General features: G+C 39.1%; 1 protein-coding gene and 1 long non-coding RNA gene across 5 annotated transcripts in view; both read right to left on the reverse strand.

Moving 5' to 3' along the window:
* SYN2 (synapsin II) overlaps positions 1-24892 on the reverse strand; it is a 158311-nt gene that overhangs the window by 101802 nt on the left and 31617 nt on the right. The gene's annotated exons all lie outside the window — the stretch shown is intronic.
* Positions 17409-24892, reverse strand: part of LOC147348711 (uncharacterized) — a 38496-nt gene continuing 31012 nt past the window's right edge. Inside the window, exon 2 of the long non-coding RNA XR_015151885.1 lies at positions 17409-17602. This is a non-coding gene — a long non-coding RNA (uncharacterized LOC147348711). The remainder of the gene's footprint in view (positions 17603-24892) is intronic.

A 24892-nucleotide genomic window follows, 5' to 3' on the forward strand; every position in this document is an offset into this window, starting at 1 on the left:
CTGCTACAGAGGTTACAGTATCTCAGTTTTGATAAACGGGCCAAATGGAACATCAATGATATGGGACAAGTGCAGCCACTTACTTGCCCTGCAGAAAGCCCCAGGGTATGTGCAAACAGTTCATAATGCCTGCAGCACAGAAAAGTCTGCACTCTGCAGTATTCTGTGAAATAAATCGACCTCCTCATCTGTTAATAAAAATTAGTGGGGTATCAACTTGAAAATATAACCATGACTCCATACACAGAACAGTGCCTGGAAAAATGTTTGATTAAAAAATTTTTGTATTAATATCCCAACAGGTACTCTGCCTTATGTATGACACTCTGCAAGATACAAGAGACGAAGGACAGTTGCTGCTGTCAGAGACTTTCACATAGTGGGATGAGACTGACATACATATTTATTTCTAATGTTCATTTGTTTGTTTATTTACTTGGCTGTGGGTCGGATCTTAGTTGCAGCACACAGGATCTTCACTGTAGCACACGGACTCTCTAAGTTGTGGTGGGCAGGCTTAGTTGCCCTGCAGCATGTGGGATCTTAGTTCCTCAACCAGGGATGAAACCCATGTCCCCTGCACTGGAAGGCAGATTCTTAACCACTGGACCACCAGGGAAGTCCCACGAATTTTGTATCACAAAATGTCCTTAGAAATTGTATAAGATAGTATTCGTTCATATTGCAAGTGGCAAAATGGAAGCTAGGAAATGCAAATAACTAGTTAATGTACCAGATCACTGAGAACCCAAGTCTACTGACTTGCTAATTACTGTTCTCACCATACCAGCTATAATAACCACACACCCACAAGTAATTTTAATGTTTAAACCCTTTTACAAAGGATTTATGAGTGCTTCCTAACATACATACAATAGAGAGAAATGCAAAATAAATTACTGATAGTGTTAAGGCAAGGAAAATCTCTGAGTTTGAAGATTCCCCTGGTGAAGGGAATGGCTACCCACTCCAGCATTCTTACCTGGAGAATTCCATGGACAGAGGAGTCTGACAGGCTACATACAGTTCACAGGGTTACAAAGAGTCGGACACGACTGAGTGACTATGCACACACACATACAACCTAGCTACATCTCACGTGCGTGCTAAGTCACTTCAGTCGTGTCCTACTCTTCATGACGTTATGGACTATAGTCTGCCAGGCTCCTCTGTCCATGGGATTTTCCAGGCAAGAATACTGGAGTGGGTTGCCATTTCCTACTCCAGGGGATCTTCCCAACCCAGGGATAAAACCCTCATCTCCTGTGTCTCCTGTATTGGAAAGCAGGTTCTTTACCACTAGCGCCACCTCCAAAGCCCAACTACATCTCACAATCAGAACTAAAATGAACTTCCTCCCACTGATTCTCACAAAAAGGAAACATGTCATACATGATATGCAATGTCCCAAATAATCAGACTATATATAAGTACTTAAGAGCCAAAGTAGTGACATCAATTGTAGTTAGAGCAATTCAACAGAGACATAATAAGGACTAGAGAGAAACAGAGGTTTCATAGAAGACATGGTCTTGGAGGATGGAAAGAATTTCACAAGGGAAGATCAGACAGTCGAAACAATAAAGGAACAACATTCCTTTTTTATCACTGAACACAACTTGAAGTACATTTTGACATGGATCTGTTCTTTTCCTTTCCCTTGCTACAATTTGCATCTGTCCTTTCTCCCCTAGAGACAAATTTCACAAAACTGGTGAAGAGATTCTGGAAACAGAATATAGTGCTTTACCTTCCAAACGTCTCTACCACATCACCCTGTGATATCAGGGCTCCAGCATATTTATTTCCATATCCAACATGCTATAAACATATAAGTATATAAGTACAGAAATGTTGGGGGGAGAGAGGGACATGTTTGGGCTGAAAAACTCAGTAGTTATGCCAGTACGATGTCCAATTTGCATAAGAATCAGCTGGACTTTCTACGAATGGCCCCAGGAGTTTTGGTGAACATCCTCAATCCATCCTTCACAGTGATTAGGTTTTTCTCTCCCTCTAAATCTTTTTCTTTTTTCAAAAACAACTGACTCCAACTATTCCTGCTTTCATAAGTGAGATTTTGTTTTCACTTCTGATGTTGAAACAGCTGCTTTCCTGTTTTAAAACCAACTCTGTTTTTTAGGACAATTTTAGATCAAAAGTTCTCAAAACCCCCAAGCCTAGCTCTATTAACATTTACATTTGTATGATACACTTATCAAAATTAATAAATTATTTTATTCATTATTATTAACTAAAGTACAAACATTATTCAGATTTGTTTTTTTTCCTTAGTTTACTGAGATATGATTCACATAAGATAAAATTCACCATTTTAAGGTGTACGATTTAGAAGGCAATGGCACCCCACTCCAGTTCTTTTGCCTGGAGAATCCCAGGGACGGGGGAGCCTGGTGGGCTGCCGTCTATGGGGTCACACAGAGTCGGACACGACTGACGCGACTCAGCAGAAGCAGCAGTGTATTCAGAAGGTTGTGCAAATGTCACCAACTATCTAATACTAGACCGTTGGCTGTAATCCAGTTATTATATCAGAGTCCTATTAATGGGGTGGTAAGATAAGGGAGAAGGAAGAGTTCTATAGTCTTATGAGTATATCTCAGTCTTTTAGTAGGATTCTGTCCCTGGACTATGACCTTCACCAGTGTTTCTCAACTTCTTTCTCCTCTCCTCACTTAGGTGAGACAATAAGACATGAGGGGCTGGAGTCAGAGAAATGTCCTTTCCACAGGTGGAACAGGGCTCTGGCCAAGTCTTTTCCCCTGGGAAGCAGACCTTTGTTACAGAGAAGGTTCCAGGTACATTTCATAATAGTTACTCTCTTCTTCTTGCCAGAATCAAGATGGGGTCTTTCTTGGCTCTTCACAGTGAGAACCTGATAAGGTTCTTGGGTGTAAAACCTATGAAAATGTGGGACATGTCTAAGATTGTGGCCCCAGGAGTTTCGCACTCTCCAGCTAGCCTACACTCAGCCTGCAGCAACTCATCTAAATTACCATCTAGGTGTTCCTACCAGTTTATGACTGCAGAAGCTTCTGCCCCAAGTAAGCAGATCTCAACTGTTTTTCTGGATAAGTCTCTCCATACTTGGGGGCAGCAACCTCAGCTCTCTGATAAGAAAACTTACTCATCACTGATTTCCTACTGCTCAAGAAAAGTTACTAGTTTTCATTTTGCTCAGTTGTTTCTTGTGTGAGGATGGGTGTGATGACTTCTAAGCTCTTTGTATATGGGAACTGACACCTGCTGCTTGCATTTTCATCCATATGGTTTAATCAACTGCCCTCTTGAGAAACCACCTGGCAACATAATACTTGAGATGCATGTAACCAGAGAGATAGATTTAAATATGCCTTCTCATCCAAACTGATGGTGACTTAGAGCTCAAGTGCTACCATTAGAGAATTGTTTTATAAGATGAGAAAGTAGTTGGAACCAGCATGGAACTGAAATGAGAAGGGACTCTCAGGGTGTGGGGTGGCATGGGAGATAATAAAGGTAAGTGCTCCTTTTGGAAGCCATTCTCAGCACCTTATGACACTCCAACAGAATCTTTTAACTAGGTCAGGGAAAGTGAAATAATCAAATAGATCTCCAGCGCCCATGTTCCTTTCTGGGCTTTTCTCTGCCCAGGCTGCTGTTCCTGTTTCAGCACTGCCTTCATATTCCCTTCCCCAATACTTTTATCTTGACTCATTCACTGGGTCCACTTTGACAGGCTAGAGCTTAATCATTATCAGAAGAACTGATCCTAGAATAAGTGGAAATAATAGAGGCAAATTGTCCTTCATGGCAAGGAACAGTTTGCTTCAGGAAAGAGCTTCCTGCCTCTGACATATTTAAAGAGAAAGGGAACAACTGCTTGTCAGGAAAAGAAGTAAATTACTGTTATCTTAAGCCACACAGACATACAAAGGTTAATAATGACTGCAATAACTGACACTCGTTCTGGAAAAAGAAATCCTGAGTCTTTATTCCTTTTTTAGTCTATACACAAAGCCTAATAACATTTTAATTTAATGTCTTTGATAATGCAGCTGGGAATCATTCACAAATCATATATTATCATTAAAGAGATCATTAATTTGTTGGAAAGAAAATGTATTTATGCTCTCAATATCTTCCACTTACATCACAAATCTATAAAGTCAACCTGCAGGTGGTCTATTGATATCTATAAGTCATTAAAGACATTATAGGTAAGAAATACGGAAATTGAGAAAAGGATGAAAATCAAATTCTAAACGCATGCACTCATTTAGAAATGCAGAGATCCTGATTCAGAAGGGTTGGAGAAGGACCTATGGAGTATGCTTTTACAATCATGAGCATGCTGGGGCTTTTGACGCAGGCAGGCAGAGTATCACACTTTGACAAGCCATGCTCTAAAATGATTAAAACCGTCAATATATTTCAGGTATATTTATATAACTATTTTTAGTTTTAACATTCTTTTAAAATTAAAACCAGCTCAATTTATATGCTTGATTTAAGCATTTCACAAAATCTCCCCTGATTGTCTTATAGTAACAATAAAGGCATGATAAGGGAATAGAAAGGGCGTCTGGTGGCTCAGTGGTAAAGAATCTGCCTGCCGATGCAGCATATGCAGGTTTGAGCCCTCTGTTGGGAAAACCCCTTGGAGGAGGAAATGGCAACCCACTCCAGTATTCTTGCCTGGGAAATCCCATTGACAGAGGAGCCTGGCAGGCTACATTCCATGGGGTCACAAAGAATTGGACAAAACTGAGCAACTAAACAACAGCAACATGGGAAAGGAAAAGTAGGACAACAGAGAGTAGAAGAGATCAGTTTCCTGTAAACTAAGAGTACAAATAAAGTTATCAACAGATAAAATGCTAAGAGAAATAAATCTAGGTCAAAATTAAATACAAAATAAACTTTAGAAAATCAATCTGGAGTCAGAAAAATAACAGTTTTAATTTTTGTCAATCTATTGGCAAGTCTAATCCAAGTTTATATAGTGTTGAGGGCTAAAATCAACACAAAATGTTAAAAACAATATCTCCCCCAATACACATATTTCTATATGTATAAGACTGTTCTGGCACTGTTCAGAAACTAGACTATATTTGTAACTCATTCCTATCTTTTTTCCATGTTTCACTAGAAAATCAATTCCCCTAAAAAAAGGATATTTAAAGGTAATACTGTATTTTCTTATCTTATGGTATCTTCTTAGAACTATCATTTTTTTCTGTTAGAATGAATAATATAATGAGACATTCTGTATTGATCAGCTGGAGAAAGAGAATTTAGCATACATGTTTCCACAAAATTTTTCATATACACAAAATACTAATTGAAGGACCAACACAATAGAGAATGAATTTAGAGAGAAATCGGTGTACTCCCCACATTTCTGCTTGCCAATATCAAATCAATGGGAAAAACAGAAGTAATCTGTACTTTGGAACCAGGTCAAGTTTGGGCTTTAACTTCTACTCTGCTAACTCACTATAATGATCAAGTTATTTAACCTCTATAAGACTCAGTAAAACAGGGATAGTGGGTTTTGAATATTAAGATACTATCTGTGAAATGCCCTAGCACAGAGACCAGCATAGAGTAGTAAAAAAAAATTTAAAAAAAAAAAAACTTTTTCTTATACAGCTCCCTTGTTTTCTCCACTAATCCTCTTGCTCATTAGTTCAGATCACAGAAAATATGTATAGAAGCTCCAATACTTTGACCGCCTGATGCGAAGAGCCGACTCATTGGGAAAGACCCTGATGCTGGGAAAGATTGAAGGCGGGAGGAGAAAGGGACGACAGAGGATGAGATGGTTGGATGGCATCACTGACTCGATGGACATGAGTTTGAGTAAACTCTGGGAGTTGGTGATGGACAGGGAAGCCTGGAGTGCTGCAGACCACGGGGTCACAAAGAGTCTGACACAACTGAGCAAATGAACTGAACTGAACTAATACCTAGATACATTAATTCACTAGGCATTGCAAAATGATAATATTCTAGTTTTGTCTTTTTTTTTTTTACAAAAATTTACTTGTTTCTATGTGCCAGCAGTCAGTAAATAAAAAATGAATTTCAAAGAATAATGCCATTTATAATAGCAGAAAAAAACCACCAAACACCCAGGGATAAAGGTAATGAAATATGCAAAAGTCTCCACACTGAAAAACTACAAAATGAAATTTAGAGAAGTTACAGAAGCAACACATAAATGGTGGGATACATCATGTTTATGAACTAGAAGACTCATAATTGCAAAGATGTCATTTCTTCCAAAACTGGTCCACAGAGTCATTACAATCACAAAATCTCAACAGGTCTTTTCTGTGTGTATGGAAATCCATTATTTTTTATGTGCTTCTTTTTTCCTTTCAGCTTATTCTCCTCATTTCCTAACTTCATAAAACAGTTCATTCATTTTAAAGATTTCTTACCTAATTTATGTATTTAAAATATGTTTTCCTCAAAACTCTACCTTTGCTTTATCCTTCAAATATTGCTATGTAATATTTTCATTTTCATTCAGTTCTAGGCATCTTAAATTTATGTTACTTATTTGGCAATATGCCTTTCAAAAATTTTTTACTTTATATTAGAATACAGTTGATTAATAATGTGTTAATAATGGATAATTCCAAAGAAAATGCATTTTCCCCATAGTGTTCAGAACTAAAATTCTACTGAAATCTTGTTTCTAAATCAATAGTATATTCAGTGGTGTCACATGGGTAATGGGTAAATATGTTCTGCATATGAAATGAAAAAAAAGTTACAGTCTGCACTCATAGAAATGTGAAGCACTTAAAATGTGAATTTTATTAGACAATTTTTTAAAATGTCAAAAAATAACCTCACAATATTGTGTTAGTTTCAGGTGTACAGCAAAGTGATTCAGTTATACATACACATGTATCTATTCTTTTTCAAATTCTTTTCCCATTTAGGTTATTACAGAATACTGAACAGATTTACCCTGTGCTATATACAGTAGGTTAGCTATACGCTTTTAAATTTTCAACATAAAGAATTTAAACATTTATGTTTTTTGTATTAACTTCTAATTTTGTTAAGTTTGTAGTCAAAGATCATTCTTTATAATTTCTATTTCTGAAACCTTATGTGTTCTTTATGACTCGTTCATATTAATTTTTATAAATGTTCCACGTATATTCTTAAATTGTTTGATACAGAAATCTGTATCACCAAAAGTTCAAGCATTGAGCTTTTCGATTTTCAATTGTGCCTTCTTAACCTATCAGTTGGAGAAGGCAATGGCACCCCACTCCAGTACTCTTGCCTGGAAAATCGCATGGATGGAGGAGCCTGGTAGGCTGCAGACCATGGGGTTGAGACTTCACTTTCACTTTTCCCTTTCATGCATTGGAGATCTCAAAGTAAAATGAGATGCTGTTAAGAAAGAAACAATAATTTTCTAAATTTGGGAGAAAATTACTATTTTCAATCTATAATTCTGTATTCGACAAAGCTGTAAGCCAAATGTATGAGTACAAAAACAATCTTTTTGAACATGCAATTCTCAGAAGACTCATCTCTTAGGCCTCTTTCTTAAAACCTCCTGGAGTATGTGCTCCTGAAGAATGAGGATATAAAAGTAAAGAAAAAAAGCTGAATCCATAAAATAGTGTCTAATCCCCAGGAGAGTATTGAAAGAAAAAGCAAAATCCCAGGATGCAATAGGCCTAGATAGCAAATAATAGATTGAAACAGAACAGAGGGTTCTGGGAGGGAGATCTTCACACAGGAGATGGGAGAAGAGAGTATTAGCAAGTTCAAAACAGCATTTTGGGGTCAAAGGAAGAGAAGAGGGATACGAGGAGTTCAAAGTCACTAAATTACCACTTCTTTGAAGGCTAAACTGCAGGGGTAAAGCTAAGAATTTCAAAAACGCTATGATCCTTTGTATTAAAAAAAAAAATCTCTTTTCTCTTATAACTTCAAAGACATGGCCAGGCCTGGCCCCTGTGGGTAATCTAGATTAAAACAATTTCCTAGTTTGTGTTTCAGCCTCTAATCTCTTTTCCCACTAATCCCTCTAGTTAGTTTAACATTCCTAACCTAACTCTTTCTCATCTTATCCACAGATCAGGAACCTATAATGGCTCCAGATCCCTCAATTTAGTTTCTATCTTCTCATCAGTAAATTGTATTTGTTTCTTTGGTCCACTCTGATTTTTCTTGCTCTCTTCTAACAGATCAACTTATTTTTTTTTCCTTGGGAGTATAACCAACAATTAACTCTTAACCTTGATTAAAGTTTACAGTATCTTTACAAATCTTGACTCCCTCAGACACTGCATGAGTGCCAAAGAACAGCAAACGTGTCTTTTACTTCTCCTAAGTGCTAAGAACAATTCTAATCAGGTGATAGGTATAAAAAAGAAAGAAAGAAAGAAAAAAAAAAAAAAGAATGGAATCGAAGTTATTTAATTTCTTTGAGCTTCTAGTTTCTCTTTCCCAAAATGTGGATAAAACTTGACACTTTTAAAAATGGTATATGCTATACTATGCTAAGTCACTTCAGTCGTGTCCGACTCTGTGTGACCCCATAGATGGCAGCCCACCAGGCTCCCCCGTCCCTGGGATTCTCCAGGCAAGAACACTGGAGTGGGTTGCCATTTCCTTCTCCAATGCATGAAAGTGAAAAGTGAAAGTGAAGTCGCTCAGTCGTGTCCGACTCTTAGCGACCCCATGGACTGCAGCCTACCAGGCTCCTCCATCCATGGGATTTTCCAGGCAAAAGTACTGGAGTGGGGTGCCATTGCCTTCTCTGAAAATGGTATATATGAGAGCATGTAGCTAACATTCATAAATGTTTGCTAAGTCTATATACTAAAATGTGTATAATATATATCTCATATAATTGGTGGGAGGATTAAATAAGGATGTGTCAACAATTTTAAAACTGAAACACCTCAAAGGCAAAGAATCATCATCATTAAAAAGTACAACATAAAGAAACAGAATGGAAGAGGAAACCAGCAGAAAGCCAGCCCAGAGGCAGTAACCCGTATGGGAAATAGAGAGTGAACTTCATAAGAAAATATAGAGTGGACTAAAAAGCTTCTTTCGCGGAGAAGTCAAATGAGTATCTGAGAAAGTTTTTGCCTGAAGACATGCTACCCTATCACCTCAGGCCAGATGCTGTTTCAGGGTGTGCTTCAAAAGAGGTTCTCTGCAACTGACCTATTTAAGGTATATTCCTCTGGTTCAGAAAAGATCTCTGGTAAGCCATTTCCAAGTAGGTCAATGTAAGAACAAGCCTGAGTGTTCAATTTCAGAGCCCCTGAGATACACTTAAAGTTGGAGAGAAGCTCAGAACTAAAAGTACTCCATTAAATTAAGGAGGTAGACCTTAGGTAAGACCCTTCAGCTCTGACATTTGGGTATCTATTTGTACTAAGGAAACTTACTAGGGCAGCAGCAATGTGAAGAACAGACCACAACCACCCTACACTATAAGACCAGTAGCAGCTCTGCAGAAGAAATGATCAGAGCTTGTGCCTCTTCCAGCAGAAAAGGAAATGGCAACCCACTCCAGTGTTCTTGCCTGGAGAATCCCAGGGATGGGGGAGCCTGGGGGGCTGCCGTCTATGGGATCGCACAGAGTTGGACATGAATGAAGTGACTGAGCAGCAGCAGCAGCAGCAGTGCCTCTTCCAGAGATGTAGAACAATGCAGCAATTCACCTCTCAGCACAATACCCTCTGTTTATGTTCCAGTAATAAAAAAGAATATTCTCCACTGAAAGACACCAAGAGTATCTAAAGAAACTGACACTATATATCCCTTAGCTGTAGTACTATGAGGTCATCTTAAACCCTGATTCACTCAGAAAACTATAAGTTCTTGCTACAAATACTGTGTAAGATTTACTACTTCCTTTATTCTTATAATCCGAACTGGTTTTATTAAGAGGACACTTAAAGACAGGTGGCTCCATCACCACACATGAAGCACTGGCCTGTGAGTCAAAAGACTGGATTCTTGTCCAGACCACTTATCCTTTTGCTATTCTCATTCTGGGTCTCTGTTTTCTCTATATTTAAAATTAAGACGTTAGTGAGATGATCCCAAAGATCTTTCCAAGTCTACAAACTTATGAAATAAGTTCAAACTGGAGCCATCATTTTCAAGGAATCTATAGTAAATGAAGGGCATAACTTCAGGATCTGTTAACGTTCTAAGATTCTTGCAGAGAATTACCATCATTGACAGCCTAAGGACTGGTTTGTTTTTGGATCACATGCCCACTTGGAGCTCTCCAGGGTACTGATTCTACCTCTGGCTTATATCTGCCCTCCAGTCCTCTGCACACAAGCATGTTTCCAAATTCATCAGTCACCTAGGCAGAGGTGTGGAACAAACATATACACTGCCCAATGGGCCCAATGGATGTATGAATAAGCAAAAGAGAAGAATTTCATAATAGAAAATATCACAGAACTGTAAAACAAAATTAGTTCCAAACCATGGTTTTCATTCAGCAAGTTCTAGCCAGTTCACAGGAAGTACTGTACCATTTCTGATAAAACCCCCAACCCATCTATAGCACTCTGGTACCAGACTAGAACCTAGATCTCTCAAGCTGCACTCTAATCTTCTTCCCACAATTTATCTCTGCTTCTGTTTTGAGCTCCAATGTTAAAATCTCTAAGTTATGCTAAACCAGTAAGAATTCAGACTGTCTTCCTTAGAACATACTTAGCACAATGTCCTTACAAACCCTAAGTTTTCAATAAGTTTTTGTTGAATATATGATAAAGATGGGGCCGTGAACATTTCTTAACTTCAAGTGCCTCCAGTCTCATCTGCATATTCATAAACCCTGACAATCCCATCTTATATAGAACTCAAAAGAATGACACACAAGCTCCTGGAGCTTAAGTCTGCAGGTGATTGCAAAATTAATAAGGCAGCTGACTCAATGACTAACAGAAGACACTACTATGTTGACTGCTGCAATTCTAGTCTAGTGATTATGAACAGGGGTATGGAATTGGATAACCCTGGATTTGAACCCTAGCTATCACACAGATACTGCCTGACTTGGGCCTATTGCTTACCTAAGCCTTACTTAACTTATTTGTAAAATAGGGGGAATGTAGTGTATACCTTCCTAAGACTACTGAAAGGATTAAGTGAAACATATAAAAACACTAAGTAGGCACTTCCTTGGATTGCCCTGTTTACTGTATAACTGGGACAGTGACTGGCACACAATTAATGCTCAATAAATGTTAGCCATCGTCACCATTATAATAAATCACCAAATTCTATAACTAAAATGAAGACTTTTATTATATGTGAAAAAGTGTCAAAAGTACAAAAAAAAGTTTTTATTTAAAAAAAATAATGAAATCTCATACTCTCTTCATGGGGAAGCAAAACAATGCAAACATTGATTGCCTCATTTTAAAAAGGCACAGAGAGGTTAAATCTTTCATTAGGAATCACAGAAAAAGCTCGATCCACTAGAGACAAATAATGAGCACTTTGCCTGTAAGTCAGAGCAAAAGGCTGGAATACACAAAGTATGTAACCTGTATGTAATCAGGAACCTAGGAAACGAAAGTATTCTTATACCAAGAATTACTTGCTGATTTATTGAGCCACCTTAAATCTGAATGCCTTACTGCAAAAAAAAAAAAAAAAAAAAAGCATGTTAATAGCTCTCTTCGAATTAAAGAGAATGTTCACATGCTGCCTCCTTATACTCTACAACAATCAAATGAAAAAGGCATCAGAACTTATCCTCCTGTTTTACAAATGAATGCAACTTATGTCTTAACAAATCCTCCAAATGATTCTGATGCACACTAAAGTTTGAGTGCCACTCTCTCCCTCCATTGCTCCTTTCCTATCATCTTCTACCTTTCCACTCAACTTGGATTCCATGACCCAGTATTTCCATAGCCTATATTTCCTTTGCCTTTCATCCTCTCTACCTGGTAAAACTTCAAAACCCCTTGATAAGCTCAATTACCCACCTTCTCCAAATATGTCCCCAAGTTGCTGAGGAATGCCAAAACACCCACATATAACCAGCAGAAAGGACCTCAACAAAGTCTTCAACTGCCAATAAATCACGTGTTTGTCTGGTCAAAAGACAATGGTGACTTCCAATCTTATTCATTCCCTTCAAATAGCATCCCTTCCTTCTCCCTTCTGCCATCTCAGTAGATGACCTAGCCTCCTACTTAACAAAGAAAATAGAATCCACCAGATGGATACGTCCTCAACTTCACACCATTCAGTCCACACAGCTTTCTGTATCTTCCTCTCCATCCCTCTGTACATTCTCCTCCATCCCTTCTGTTAAAATAATAAATCGGGTGGACCTCCTCTAATCTAAGACCAAAGCCACCTGCTGGGGGACCTCATTTCCGCTTTCTCTTAAAGGAAACTCACATTTTAAACTACTCTTCTCTCTCAACTAAGTAGGCCCCACCCTGCTGACCTTATGAGATTAGACAACTGTGGGGGGCGGGGCACATTCAGGGTGGAACTGTATTCAACATCTTGTAAAAACCTGTAACGAATAATAATCTGGAAAAGAAAATATATGTATAACAATCACTTTGCTGTGATCACATCTGTGATAACACTTAAAACTAATACAAAATTGTAAATCAACTATACTTCAATAAAAAAACAATCTGGGCAAAAACATTTACTTCTTTCTCTCCATGTTATGTACATTTTCCTTAAGATAATTATGCCACATAATTGGTACCTTAGTACTTAAACATGCAGTCATGAAAAAAAGAATAAGGTGGTTCTTTCTGTTCTCACAGTCATAGAATACAATACGCATTCCTGAAGTTCAAACCCATATACCTAACCCCCAGAGTCATCCTCCACTCGGATGTCTCACAGCACTTGAAACACATGTCAGAAACGTGTCTAAAATAACACTCCTCCTCTCACTCTAAAACCTGTTACTTCAGGCTCCTCCAGTGTTCCTCACCTTTCAAGAAACAGCACCCCATCCACTTGGGTGCCTCATCAGAAACCTATTAGACATAGTTGGCCACCTCCCTCTCCTTCATCTCACATCCAATTAATCATCAAGGCCTGATCATCTTATCTAGCAAACATTATACTATTCCACCTCCTTCCATCCCCACTGCCACTGTCTTTGCCCAAGCCACCATCATCTCCCACGTGGGCTTCTGTGAGAGACTTCTAATGGTTTCCCAGGACCCACATTCCCCCTCCTCCAATCCAGTCCCTACTAGACAACTGCTAGGACAGCCATTTCAAAGGGGACGCCTAATCACGGCTCTCCTCTACCAAAACTCCAAGAGCATCCCATTTCTATTAGAATCAAGTGCAAAAGCCTTAGCAAAGCCCATAGGCCTCCGCATGATCTGGCCTCTGCTCACTCCAGGCTCTCTTCACGGCGCTCCTCCCGCCCCTTCTACATTCCAATCACACAGGGATGTGTTTCTTCAAATTAACCAGGCTCTTTCGCCTTCCCAGATGTTTTTTCCTTCAGAACAGTTTCCTCATTATTTGCCTTGCCAACTCCCCTTCACCCTTCAAGTCTCAATTTTAAATATAACATCCTCAGTTAAAAAGTGTCCAACTCCTCAGATCCAGTCAAGCCAATTTTAATTCCCCTTGTCCCAGTTTACTGGGTTTTCATTCATTTATTCATTCAACAAATATTTATTAAGCACCTAAAATGTATTAGTTGCTGTGCTAGGTGCAGAGAATGCAATTGTGAAGAATACTGTAGTCTCTTCCCTGATCAAATTTATATACTAGTGGAAAATACAATCATTAAACAAATACTTATTTGATTACAATTGCAATAAATACTATAGAGGAGAAGAACAAGGGTGCTTTAAGCATGAATCAATGTCTAGTAAAATAGCGGAAGGAATTCAGATTCAGGTCTTCTGACTCCAAGTCCAAGCTTTTTTTCTGCTACATTATGCTTGAAATAGAAGCTTCATTTTTATTTCTAAGCAAATTGATTTTAACTTTTTTCTTAATTCCAACAGATTCAAAGTTCATATAGTTCTGGGAGGCAGCTCTGAGCTCCCTACCACTCAACATGGCAATACTAACTCCACAGGACCCACAAACCAGTTCACTGGGAACACTGTTCTGGAGACTATAGTTGGTGGGGGAGTAAATAACACGTAAAACACAGTGAAGGGTCTGTGCAGAGGTCTATGGGAACACCAAAGACGGAAAGACTCATACGTACAATGCTATGCTACGCTAAGTCGATTCAGTCGTGTCTGACTCTGTGCGACCCCATAGACAGCAGCCCACCAGGCTCCGCCATCCCTGGGATTCTCCAGGCAAGAACACTGGAGTGGGTTTCCACTTCCTTCTCCAATGCATGAAAGAGAAAAGTGAAAGTGAAGTCGCTCAGTCGTGTCCGACTCTTAGCGACCCCATGGACTGCAGCCTACCAGGCTCCTCCGTCCATGGATTTTCAAGGCAAGAGTACTGGAGTGGGGTGCCATTGCCTTCTCCGGATATGTACAATAACATAAGTGAAAGTGCTCTGTGAAGTGTGAAACATTACTCAAGTGTTATTAGTGGTGGTGTAATGTAATCCCCAAAGGACAAGAAAAAAACAAAAACAAACCACCCATTCAAATAGAGAAACAGCACCGCCACTTACTTTTTTAACCCAGGAAAAAAAACCTGAAATATATTCTCCTTGTTCATCCTTAGCATCTCATTTTAAACCATTTTAAATCCAAAATTCTTATTTGCAGCAAAAGGAAAATTAATTTATGCATTTTGCTTTTTATCTACTCTTTTATTGCATCAGAAAAATCTTGAAAGGCTAACAGTCCTAATTTATTATAATCACATCTCAGTCATTAAGCAGTCACTGAAGTTAATATTTTTAAAAAATACTAAAATACTAAATGTAGTAAACTCCCTCTAAACTGCGTTTTTAGCAGATTTTGCTACACCACAAGTACTGCCCCCTGGTGGTGGTACAGTGCAAAGACCCTGGAAGGGAAGGGGACTGTGACTCTAGATTACTAAACATCAGGAGCCCAGGCTGCAAACCCCCAGACCACAGAATCTTTAAGGTATACAATTACAGATTTTTAATTATTCTGGCTCTGCCACTTCTTAGTTGCATGATCTAGAGGTACATTTCTTAACCTGTTAATCTTTCAGTCTCCTCACTCATAAAGTAGGAATGATTTATATACCTGAAACATTGTAAATCAACTATACTTCAATTTTTAAAAATAAGAATGATATCTGTACCTATTTTATAGGGTACCTGTGAGAATTAAACACACAGATGGTCCCCAAATTACGATGGTTTGACTTATAATGTTTTTATTTTACAATAGTGTAAGAGCAATACACATTCGTCAAACCATACATCAGATTTTGAATTTTGATCTTTTCCCAGGCTAGCGACATGTGGTAGGACAGTCTCCCTTGATGCTGGGCAGCAGCACTGGGCCACAGCTCCCCAAAACCTGTCAGCCACACAAACACGAGGGTAAACCAATGATGCACTTACAACCACTCTGCACCTAGACTACCATTCTGTTTTTACTTTCAGTATCGTATGCAGTTACATGAGAGATTCAACACTTGATTTTGCCCAACCGTAGGCAAATGTAGTGTTCTGAGCACATTTAAGGTAGCCTCGGCTCAGCTGCGATGTTCAGGAGGTTAGGTGTATGAAGGGCATTTTCAGCTTACAATACTGTCCATTTGAGCTATTTTTGTCTGTGCTACACTCAGACACTCAGTCATGTCTGACTCTTTGCGACCGTATGGATTGTAGCCTGTCAGGCTCCTCTGTCCACGGTATTCTCCCAGGAAGAATACTGGGGTAGAGTGCCATTTTCTCCTCCAGGGGATCTTCCTGACCCAGGGATTGAAACTCCATCTCACTGGTGCCACCTGGGGGCTCAGTTGGTAAAGAATCTGCTTACGATGCAGGAGACCACCTATGATGCAGGAAAGGCAGGTTCAATCCCTGGGTTGGGAAGATTCCCTGGAGAAGGAAATGGCAACCCACTCCAGTATTCTTGCCTGGGAAATCCTGTGGACAGAGGAGTCTGGTGGGCTACAGTCCATAGCGTCGCGAAGAGTTGGACATGACTTAATGATTAAAACACCACCAGGCTAAGCTGTAATGTGATTCAGGACATCAAGTGTATTAAGTGCATTTTCAGCTTACAATATCCTCAATTTATAATAGATTTATAAAAATTTAATTCCATCATAAGCCGAGGAAGATATTTAATATACGTAAAGAAATCAGGGCAGTGGATAGCACACAATCAGAACTCAATAAATACTTGCTCTATTATTCTATCTCTTTCAGCTCTAAAGTTCCATGATTCTGTAAGCCTAATGCCATGGGGCACAATAAAATATAAAAAACTTATTTGAAGGTATTGTGCTTATTCCTCAATATCAGAAATATCTGTAGTTTACAACAAGAACCACGACCACATGGTTCTAATGGGGGAGGCAAACTGCTCCTCTGGAAACCTCAGTGCCTCCACATACGTCTACAAAGCTAGAGGACCATGACTCAGGATAAAGATTCCTCCTATTTTGAGGGGTTATAATGTTTAACCAAATGTCTTCATTAGATTCCAAATATCTCATATTAATTCCCCTAGTCCTCTCCTCTGAAAGAATGGAAAATAGTTGTTCAAATTGTTTCAACCACAGAGCAAGATAACTATAGACAGTTACTAAATTCTCAGTCATATTTCTGGAAGCCTTTACTTTCCCACAAAGATCTCATTTCAAATCTTTCAGTACCCTAATTATTCATGTAGTGGGAAAGACAGAATGAAACACAATATTCCATCAGGAATCTGAACAAATTTGGCTTACAGACTTTGACTCACTCTTTTTTGCCTTTGCTCACATCATTCATGTTCATGCCTTACCTTCCCTTCCTCTCCTCATCTGAACCCTACCTATCCTGTACCATCAAAATTACACTTCTCTTCTGACCCTCTGATTTCATTCTATCATTTGACTTTGTGAGTTTAACAAGACACCATCAGCATCACATCCTAAAAGAGGAAATTAAACCTCAGAGGCTAAAAGATGTGGTCAAGTTCACAGATCTGATCAATGACAAGGCTATAACTTTATAAATTCACTGAAACATCAGTGGTCAGATTTAACTACAGGGAAACACAATTTAGTAGCACCAAGAACACCTAGACTCTCAATCTGTATAATTCCTGTGTGAAAAAAATCTGTTTTATTTCAAACAGGTATCAACACAGAAGTTAATCTATCTCTTAATGAGCCCAGTCTACTCATTTTAAAGATACTAAAATAAAGGCTCAAAAAAGTTTGTTGAAAGTCACCATTTCAGATGACTTGCAAAAGTAAACTAGGCAAAAAATTTTTTTTACTAATTCACATATATGAAACGTCCAGGTTTTGAGTTCAACAGACTTTAGGGGTTCAAAGGACCTGGTTGCTCTTCATCTCTGTTTTGGTTTCATTCCCAGGCAGAACTTCTCCTGAGGACCCCAATCTTACATCTTCCCAGGTTCATATCCAATATAAAAAGAATACATGCCTTCTGTAAAAAAGAAAAAATTGATCAAAAGTCAGTCATACATGATATTGTACATAGAAAACCCTAAAGATAGTATCAGAAAATTACTAGAGCTAATCAGTGAATTTAGCAAAGTTGCAGGATACAAAATCCACACACAGAAATCACTTGCATTTCTATATACTAACAATGAAAAATCAGAAAGAGAAATTAAGGAATCAATCGCATTCATCATTGCAACAAAAGGAATTAAATATCTAGGAATAAACTTACCTATAGAAACAAAAGAACTGTACAAAGAAAATTATAAGACAATGAAAGAAATCAAAGACAACATAAACAGATGTCCTCCTGGATAGGAAAAATCAATATTGTGAAAATGATGATACTACCAAATGCAATCTACAGATTCAATGCAATCCCTATCAAATTACCAATGGCATTTTTCACAGAACTAGAATAAAAAATTTCACAATTCATTTGGAAACACAAAAGAACCCGAATAGCCAGAGCAGTCCTGAGAAGAATGGAGGTGGAAGAATCAACCTTCCTGACTTCAGATTATATTACAAAGCTACAGTCATCAAGACAGTACGGTACTGGCACAAAAACAGAAATATAGACCAACGGAACAAGATAGAAAGCCCAGAAATTAACCCATGCACCTATGGGTACCTTATTTTTGACAAAGGAGGAAAGCATATATAATGGGGCAAAGACAGCCTCTTCAATAAACGGTACTGGGAAAACTGGAGAGCTACATGTAAAAGAATGAAATTAGAACACTTCGTAACACCTACACAAAGATAAACTCAAAATGGGTTAAAGACCTAAGTGTATGACCGGAAACTATGAAACTCTTAGAGGAAAACATAGGCAGAACATTTGATGACATAAATCAAGAAATCTCTATGACCCACCTCCTAGAATAATGGAAATAAAAACAAAAGTAAACAAGTGGGACCTGATTAAACTTAAAAGCTTTTTCACAGCAAAGGAAACTATAAGCAAGGTGAAAAGACTACCCTCAGAATGGGAGAAAATAATAGCAAATGAAACAACTGACAAAAGATTAATTTCCAAAATATACAAGCAGCTCATACAATTCAATACCAGAAAGACAAACAACCCAATCAAAAAGTTGAAAAAAGACCTAAAAGACATTTCTCCAAAGAAGACATACAGATGGCTAACAAACACATGAAAAGATGTTCAACATGGCTCATTATTAGAGAAATGCAAATCAAAACTACAATGAGATATCACCTCACACCAGTCAGAACGGCCATTGTCAAAAAGCCTACAAACAATAAATGCTGGAGAGGGTGTGGAGAAAAAGGAACGCTCTTGCACTGTTGGTGGGAATGTAAATTGATACTGCCACTATGGAAGGTGGTATGGAGATTCCTTAAAAGACTAGGAATAAAACCACCAGATGACCCAGCAATCCCACTCCTAGGCATATACCCTGAGGAAACCAAAATTGAAAAAGACACATGTATCCCATTGCTCACTGCAGCACTATTTACAACAGCTAGAACATGGAAGCAACCTAGATGTCCACTGACAAATGAATGGATAAAGAAGTTGTGGTACATACACACGATGGGATATTACTCGGCCATAAAAGGGAATGCGTTTGAGTCAGTTCTAATGAAGTGGATGAACCTTGAATCTATTATACAGAGTGAAGTAAGTCAGAAAGAGAAAGATAAATATTGTATTCTAATGCATATATATGGAATCTAGAAAAATGGTACTGAAGAATTTATTTACAGGGCAGCAATGGAGAAACAGATACAGAGAATAGACTTACGGACATGGGGAGAGGGGAGGAGAGGGTGAGATGTATGGAAAGAGTAACATGGAAACTTACATTACCATATGTAAAATAGATAGCCAACAGGAATTTGCTATATGGCTCAGGAAACTCAAAGAGGGGCTCTGTATCAACCTAGAGGGGTGGGACGGGGAGGGATATGGGAGGGAGGTTCGAAAGGGAGGGGATATATGTATACCTGTGGCTGATTCATGTTGAGGTTTGACACAAAACAATAAAATTCTGTAAAGCAATTATCCGTCAAGTAAAAAATAAATAAATTTTTTTAAAAAGTCAGGCATAGATCCAAACTGAGACCACAGCCCGTTCTTACATAATCTACATCATCAGAAAGAATGCAATCCTCTTATTAGCAAGGCATGAGTCACATATGTATCCTTGGAGCCAGGGGTGAAGTGGGCTATGTCCAAAGCATAAGGCCTGAGTTCTAGGGAGGAGATGGAAAACCTGGGCACCGGCATCTAAAAGAAGGAGAAACAGACACTGGAAGCCAAAACCCACAAGAGTCCACTATAACCATGTAACTAATAACAGTCATATCTGGGAGAGGAACTTGCACTGTAGGACTCCCAGTTCGGTGTTCTTTCTCTCATACTATGCGACTCCCCTAGGGGAAGAAACTATAAAAGAGAATCTCAATCACCTCTAAGCTTTGAATTATCTGAAGCTTAAAATGCTTTGCTTTGCTTCTTAAAAGCTATTTTCACGAAAAGACGGCTTCACAAAACTCTCCAGGAAACACTTCTGCTCCATATGGAGGGTTTTGGCATCACTTTTCAAGATGACCTTGGCCTTATGATCTACTTCGCATCTATACCTGGCAAGACTAGCCATATAAAATAAAAGTAACCTATAAGGTTGAATACTTGGGGAATCAAAAGGCTCCGAACTCAGACCTCTACCTCAATACTTGTTAATATGTTTAAAAAAATTCTACCACCAGATTCAACCAGATTTGGAAGGCCTATCAGGTTACCAGTTTTCCTAGAAAAATATAGACATCCTAAGAAGTCTTTAATTTAATTTAATTTAAAAAACCTTTAATTTACTCACTCAATCAACATTTAATGAATGTGAAGCAAAGAGCTAGGCATTTGGGTACTAGAATGAGAGAGGAAAGTTCTTTTCCATTTGAGGAGTTTGTAGTTTGGGAGGCAGACACCTAAGGTGGCCATAACACTGTAACAGTGCTACGATAGGCCTCTTATAAAGTGATTTGGAGCAGAGCACAGCGGCACTTCACAAGAGAATTAAGTGATAGCCAGTGGACAGCAAGGCTCAGAGAAGGGAGGAGGCACACAGAAAAATGATGTCACTGGAAAGGAAGACAGAAGGGAGCCAAAGGCGAACTTTGCCTTCCAAAGGTTGGCACTGGAACCTGAAAACTGGGGAGGAGGAAGAAAAGGAAAGCAAAATTCAACTAATCATTAATTAACAGATGTGACAACTAAGGATTCCCAACAGGTAATACGGAAGACATAAAAATGAACGAGACAAGATCCTCATCTTAAGAAACTGTCAATACACCTGGGAGAGTTAGACAGGCACAAATCACATAATAAAAGATAGACAACAATAAGTGTAATAAAATTCAATAGATAAGCTGCTATGGAGTTTCAGATGAAAAAGAGAGAGAGACAAACACAGAATATTGGGTAAAGAGGAACCTAAGAAAGATTCAGGAAGGCTGTGTGAATATGTAGGTAAGGAAGTTGGGAAAGTGAGGTTGAAAGTCAGGCCCAGAAGAAAGGGCATATGAGACTTTCAGCCCTCGTTTGATTAATCCACCGTTCACATCTTTGACCAACCTAATAAGGATAGACCATCACAGTTCAGTGCCCTGGCACTGTGAGGACCACAAAATAAGCTCCTCAGGCAATCAACAGGAAAGGTACGCAGCTGAAAACAGGATGACAGAATATTTTTAAAACATGAGCTTTCTATTTTACCTTTCAGAGTCTTACTTTCCTGACCATAAAATATGGATAAATCAGCCTACCTACATAAAGTTGTTGAGAGATAAAGTAAAGTAACATATTATAGTACCTAGAACTAGCCTGGTATACAAGAGACTTTTTTTCTCCCCTTCTGTATTAGTTTCCTAAGGCTGCTATAACAAATTAGCACAAACATAATGGCTGAAAACAAGCAAAATTTATTCTCTCACAGTTCTGGAGGCTAAGCCTAAAGTCAAGGTGATGGCAGGGCTATGTTTCCCCTGAAAGTGGTAGGGGCCCACCAGTTGCTTGCTTCTTGCAGATTCGAGTGGCTGTCGGCAGCCCTCACTGCTCCCTGGCGTGCAGCTGCCTCACTCCAGTCTCTGCTTCTGTCCTCACAGGCCTTTTCCTCCCTGCTCCTCTCTGTGCTCTCTTCTCCTTTATGCGGACGCCAGTCACTGACTTTAGAGCCCCCCTAAACTAGGATGATTTCATCTCAAGGTCCTTACCTTCTGCAAAGACTTCATTTCCCAAAAAGGTCACATTCTGAAGTGAAGGCTGGGTATAAATTTTAGAGAGACCCTATTCAATTCACTATACCTTTCCTCTTCAGATCTGTTTGAGTCTGAAACATAACATCTTCTATAACTGTCTAGTTCACAGGAAGACAGTACTTTCTCATTGCACTCACATATATTTCCATGGTATTGAATAACAAATATCTACAAACCCCTTAAAGAAAACTGGGATTTTAAGAAAACCTAAGGCAAGTCGGTATTTTCAACAGAAGTAAAAACTTGGACTCCAGTTCTGTCTACCAGTTAGCAACCATGAGATCTTGGAAAAATTATCTCTCTCTTAAGAGTCAATTTCTTCATCTCTAAATGGGAATATCATAAAATTTCTGGGAGAATTAAATGAAATAATAAATGTGAAAGCACTTGTGAACTCTAAAATTATTAATATACAGATACTAATTATTACAAAAATTACAGTGTTCAATAATTTAACAAAATGTACAGATAAGTGCCAGGTACCACCTTAAATACCATGGGGAAGAGGAGGAAACATGGTCCATAGCTTCAAAGGGCTCTCAGTCCAACACTCATATACAAATAAACATTATGAAACAATTTATCACTACATTATTGAGAAACTACTATATACGTTTATTTATTTGTTTATTTCCCCATGGAAAGAAATGCAAAAAAGCAAAATGGCTGTCTGGGGAGGCCTTACAAATAGCTGTGAAAAGAAGAGAAGCAAAAAGCAAAGGAGAAAAGGAAAGATATAAGCATCTGAATGCAGAGTTCCAAAGAAGAGCAAGAAGAGATAAGAAAGCCTTTCTCAGTGATCAATGCAAAGAAATAGAGGAAAACAACAGAATGGGAAAGACTAGAGATCTCTTCAAGAAAATTAGAGATACCAAGGGGACATTTCATGCAAAGATGGGCTCGATAAAGGACAGAAATGGTATGGATCTAACAGAAGCAGAAGATATGAAGAAGAGGTGGCAAGAATACATAGAAGAACTGTACAAAAAAGATCTTCACAACCCAGATAATCACGATGGTGTGATCACTCACCTAGAGCCAGACATCCTGGAATGTGAAGTCAAGTGGGCCTTAGAAAGCATCACTACGAACAAAGCTAGTGGAGGTGATGGAATTCCAGTTGAGTGCTTTCAAATCCTGAAAGATGATGCTGTGAAAGTGCTGCACTCAACATGCCAGCAAATTTGGAAAACAGCAGTGGCCACAGGACTGGAAAAGGTCAGTTTTCATTCCAATCCCAAAGAAAGGTAATGCCAAAGAATGCTCAAACTACTGCACAATTGCACTCATCTCACACACTAGTAAAGTAATGCTCAAAATTCTCCAAGCCAGGCTTCAGCAATATGTAAACTGTGAACTTCCTGATGTTCAAGCTGGATTTAGAAAAGGCAAAGGAACCAGAGATCAAATTGCCAACATCCGCTGGATCATGGAAAAAGCAAGAGAGTTCCAGAAAAACATCTATTTCTGCTTTATTGACTATGCCAAAGCCTTTGACTGTGTGGATCACAATAAACTGTGGAAAATTCTTCAAGAGTTGGGAATACCAGACCACCTGACCTGCCTCTTGAGAAACCTCTATGCAGGTCAGGAAGCAACAGTTCGAACTGGACATGGAACAACAGACTGGTTCCAAATAGGAAAAGGAGTACATCAAGGCTGTATATTGTCACCCCACTTATTTAGCTTATATGCAGAATACATCATGAGAAATGCTGGACTGGAAGAAACACAAGCTGGAATCCAGATCACCGGGAGAAATATCAATAACCTCAGATATGCAGATGACCCCACCCTTATGGCAGAAAGTGAAGAGGAACTAAAAAGGCTCTTGATGAAAGTGAAAGAGGAGACTGAAAAAGTTGGCTTAAAGCTCATAAATGAAGATCAGAAAATGAAGATCATGGCATCCGGTCCCATCACTTCATGGGAAATAGATGGGGAAACAGGGGAAACAGTGGAAACAGTGTCAGACTTTATTTTGGGGGGCTCCAAAATCACTTCAGGTGGTGACTGCAGCCATGAAATTAAAAGACGCTTACTCCTTGGAAGGAAAGTTATGACCAACCTAGATAGCATATTCAAAAGCAGAGATGTTACTTTGCCAACAAAGGTCCGTCTAGTCAAGGCAATGGTTTTTCCTGTGGTCGTGTATGGCTATGAGAGTTGGACTGTGAAGAAGGCTGAGTGCCGAAGAATTGATGCTTTTGAACTGTGGTGTTGGAGAAGACTCTTGAGAGTCCCTTGGACTACAAGGAGATCCAACCAGTCCATTCTGAAGGAGATCAGCCCTGGGATTTCTTTGGAGGGAATGAGGCTGAAGCTGAAACTCCAGTACTTTGGCCACCTCATGCGAAGAGTTGACTCATTGGAAAAGACTCTGATACTGGGAGGGATTGGGGGCAGGAGGAGAAGGGGACGACAGAGGATGAGATGGCTGGATGGCATCACTGACTCAACAGACGTGGGTCTGGGTGAACTCCGGGAGTTGGTGATGGACAGGGAGGCCTGGCATGCTGCGATTCATGGGGTCTCGAAGAGTCAGACATGACTGAGGGACTGAACTGAACTGAACTGAACTGATATACATTTCTTAGAGCACAGAAGACAGTGATCAATGTTAGCCTGAAGGAGGAGGAAACTGAGCTAAAACTTACAGGACAGGTAGGTAGGTTTTAGATAGAGAAGGCCAGATATAACACATCTCAAAGGCTTCCCCTGGTAGCTCAAACAGTAAAGAATCTACCCGCAATGCGGGAGATGCGGATTCAATCCCTGGGTTGGGAAGATGCCCTGGAGAAGGAAATGGCAACCCACTCCAGTATTCTTGCCTGGAGAATTCCATGGACAGAGGAGCCTGGTGGGCCACAGTCCATGGGGTCGCAAAGAGTCAGACACGACTGACAGACTCACACTTTCACTTTCAAAGGTAGACAGTAAGCCTAGACTTGATGCAGAGCGGCAGCTACTGGAGAAACCTGAG

This window comes from Bos grunniens, chromosome 22 (genome assembly GCF_055505025.1).
Source record: "Bos grunniens cultivar Pamir isolate PY7600 chromosome 22, Bosgru_T2T1.0, whole genome shotgun sequence".
In the NCBI taxonomy this organism is placed as follows: domain Eukaryota; kingdom Metazoa; phylum Chordata; class Mammalia; order Artiodactyla; family Bovidae; genus Bos; species Bos grunniens.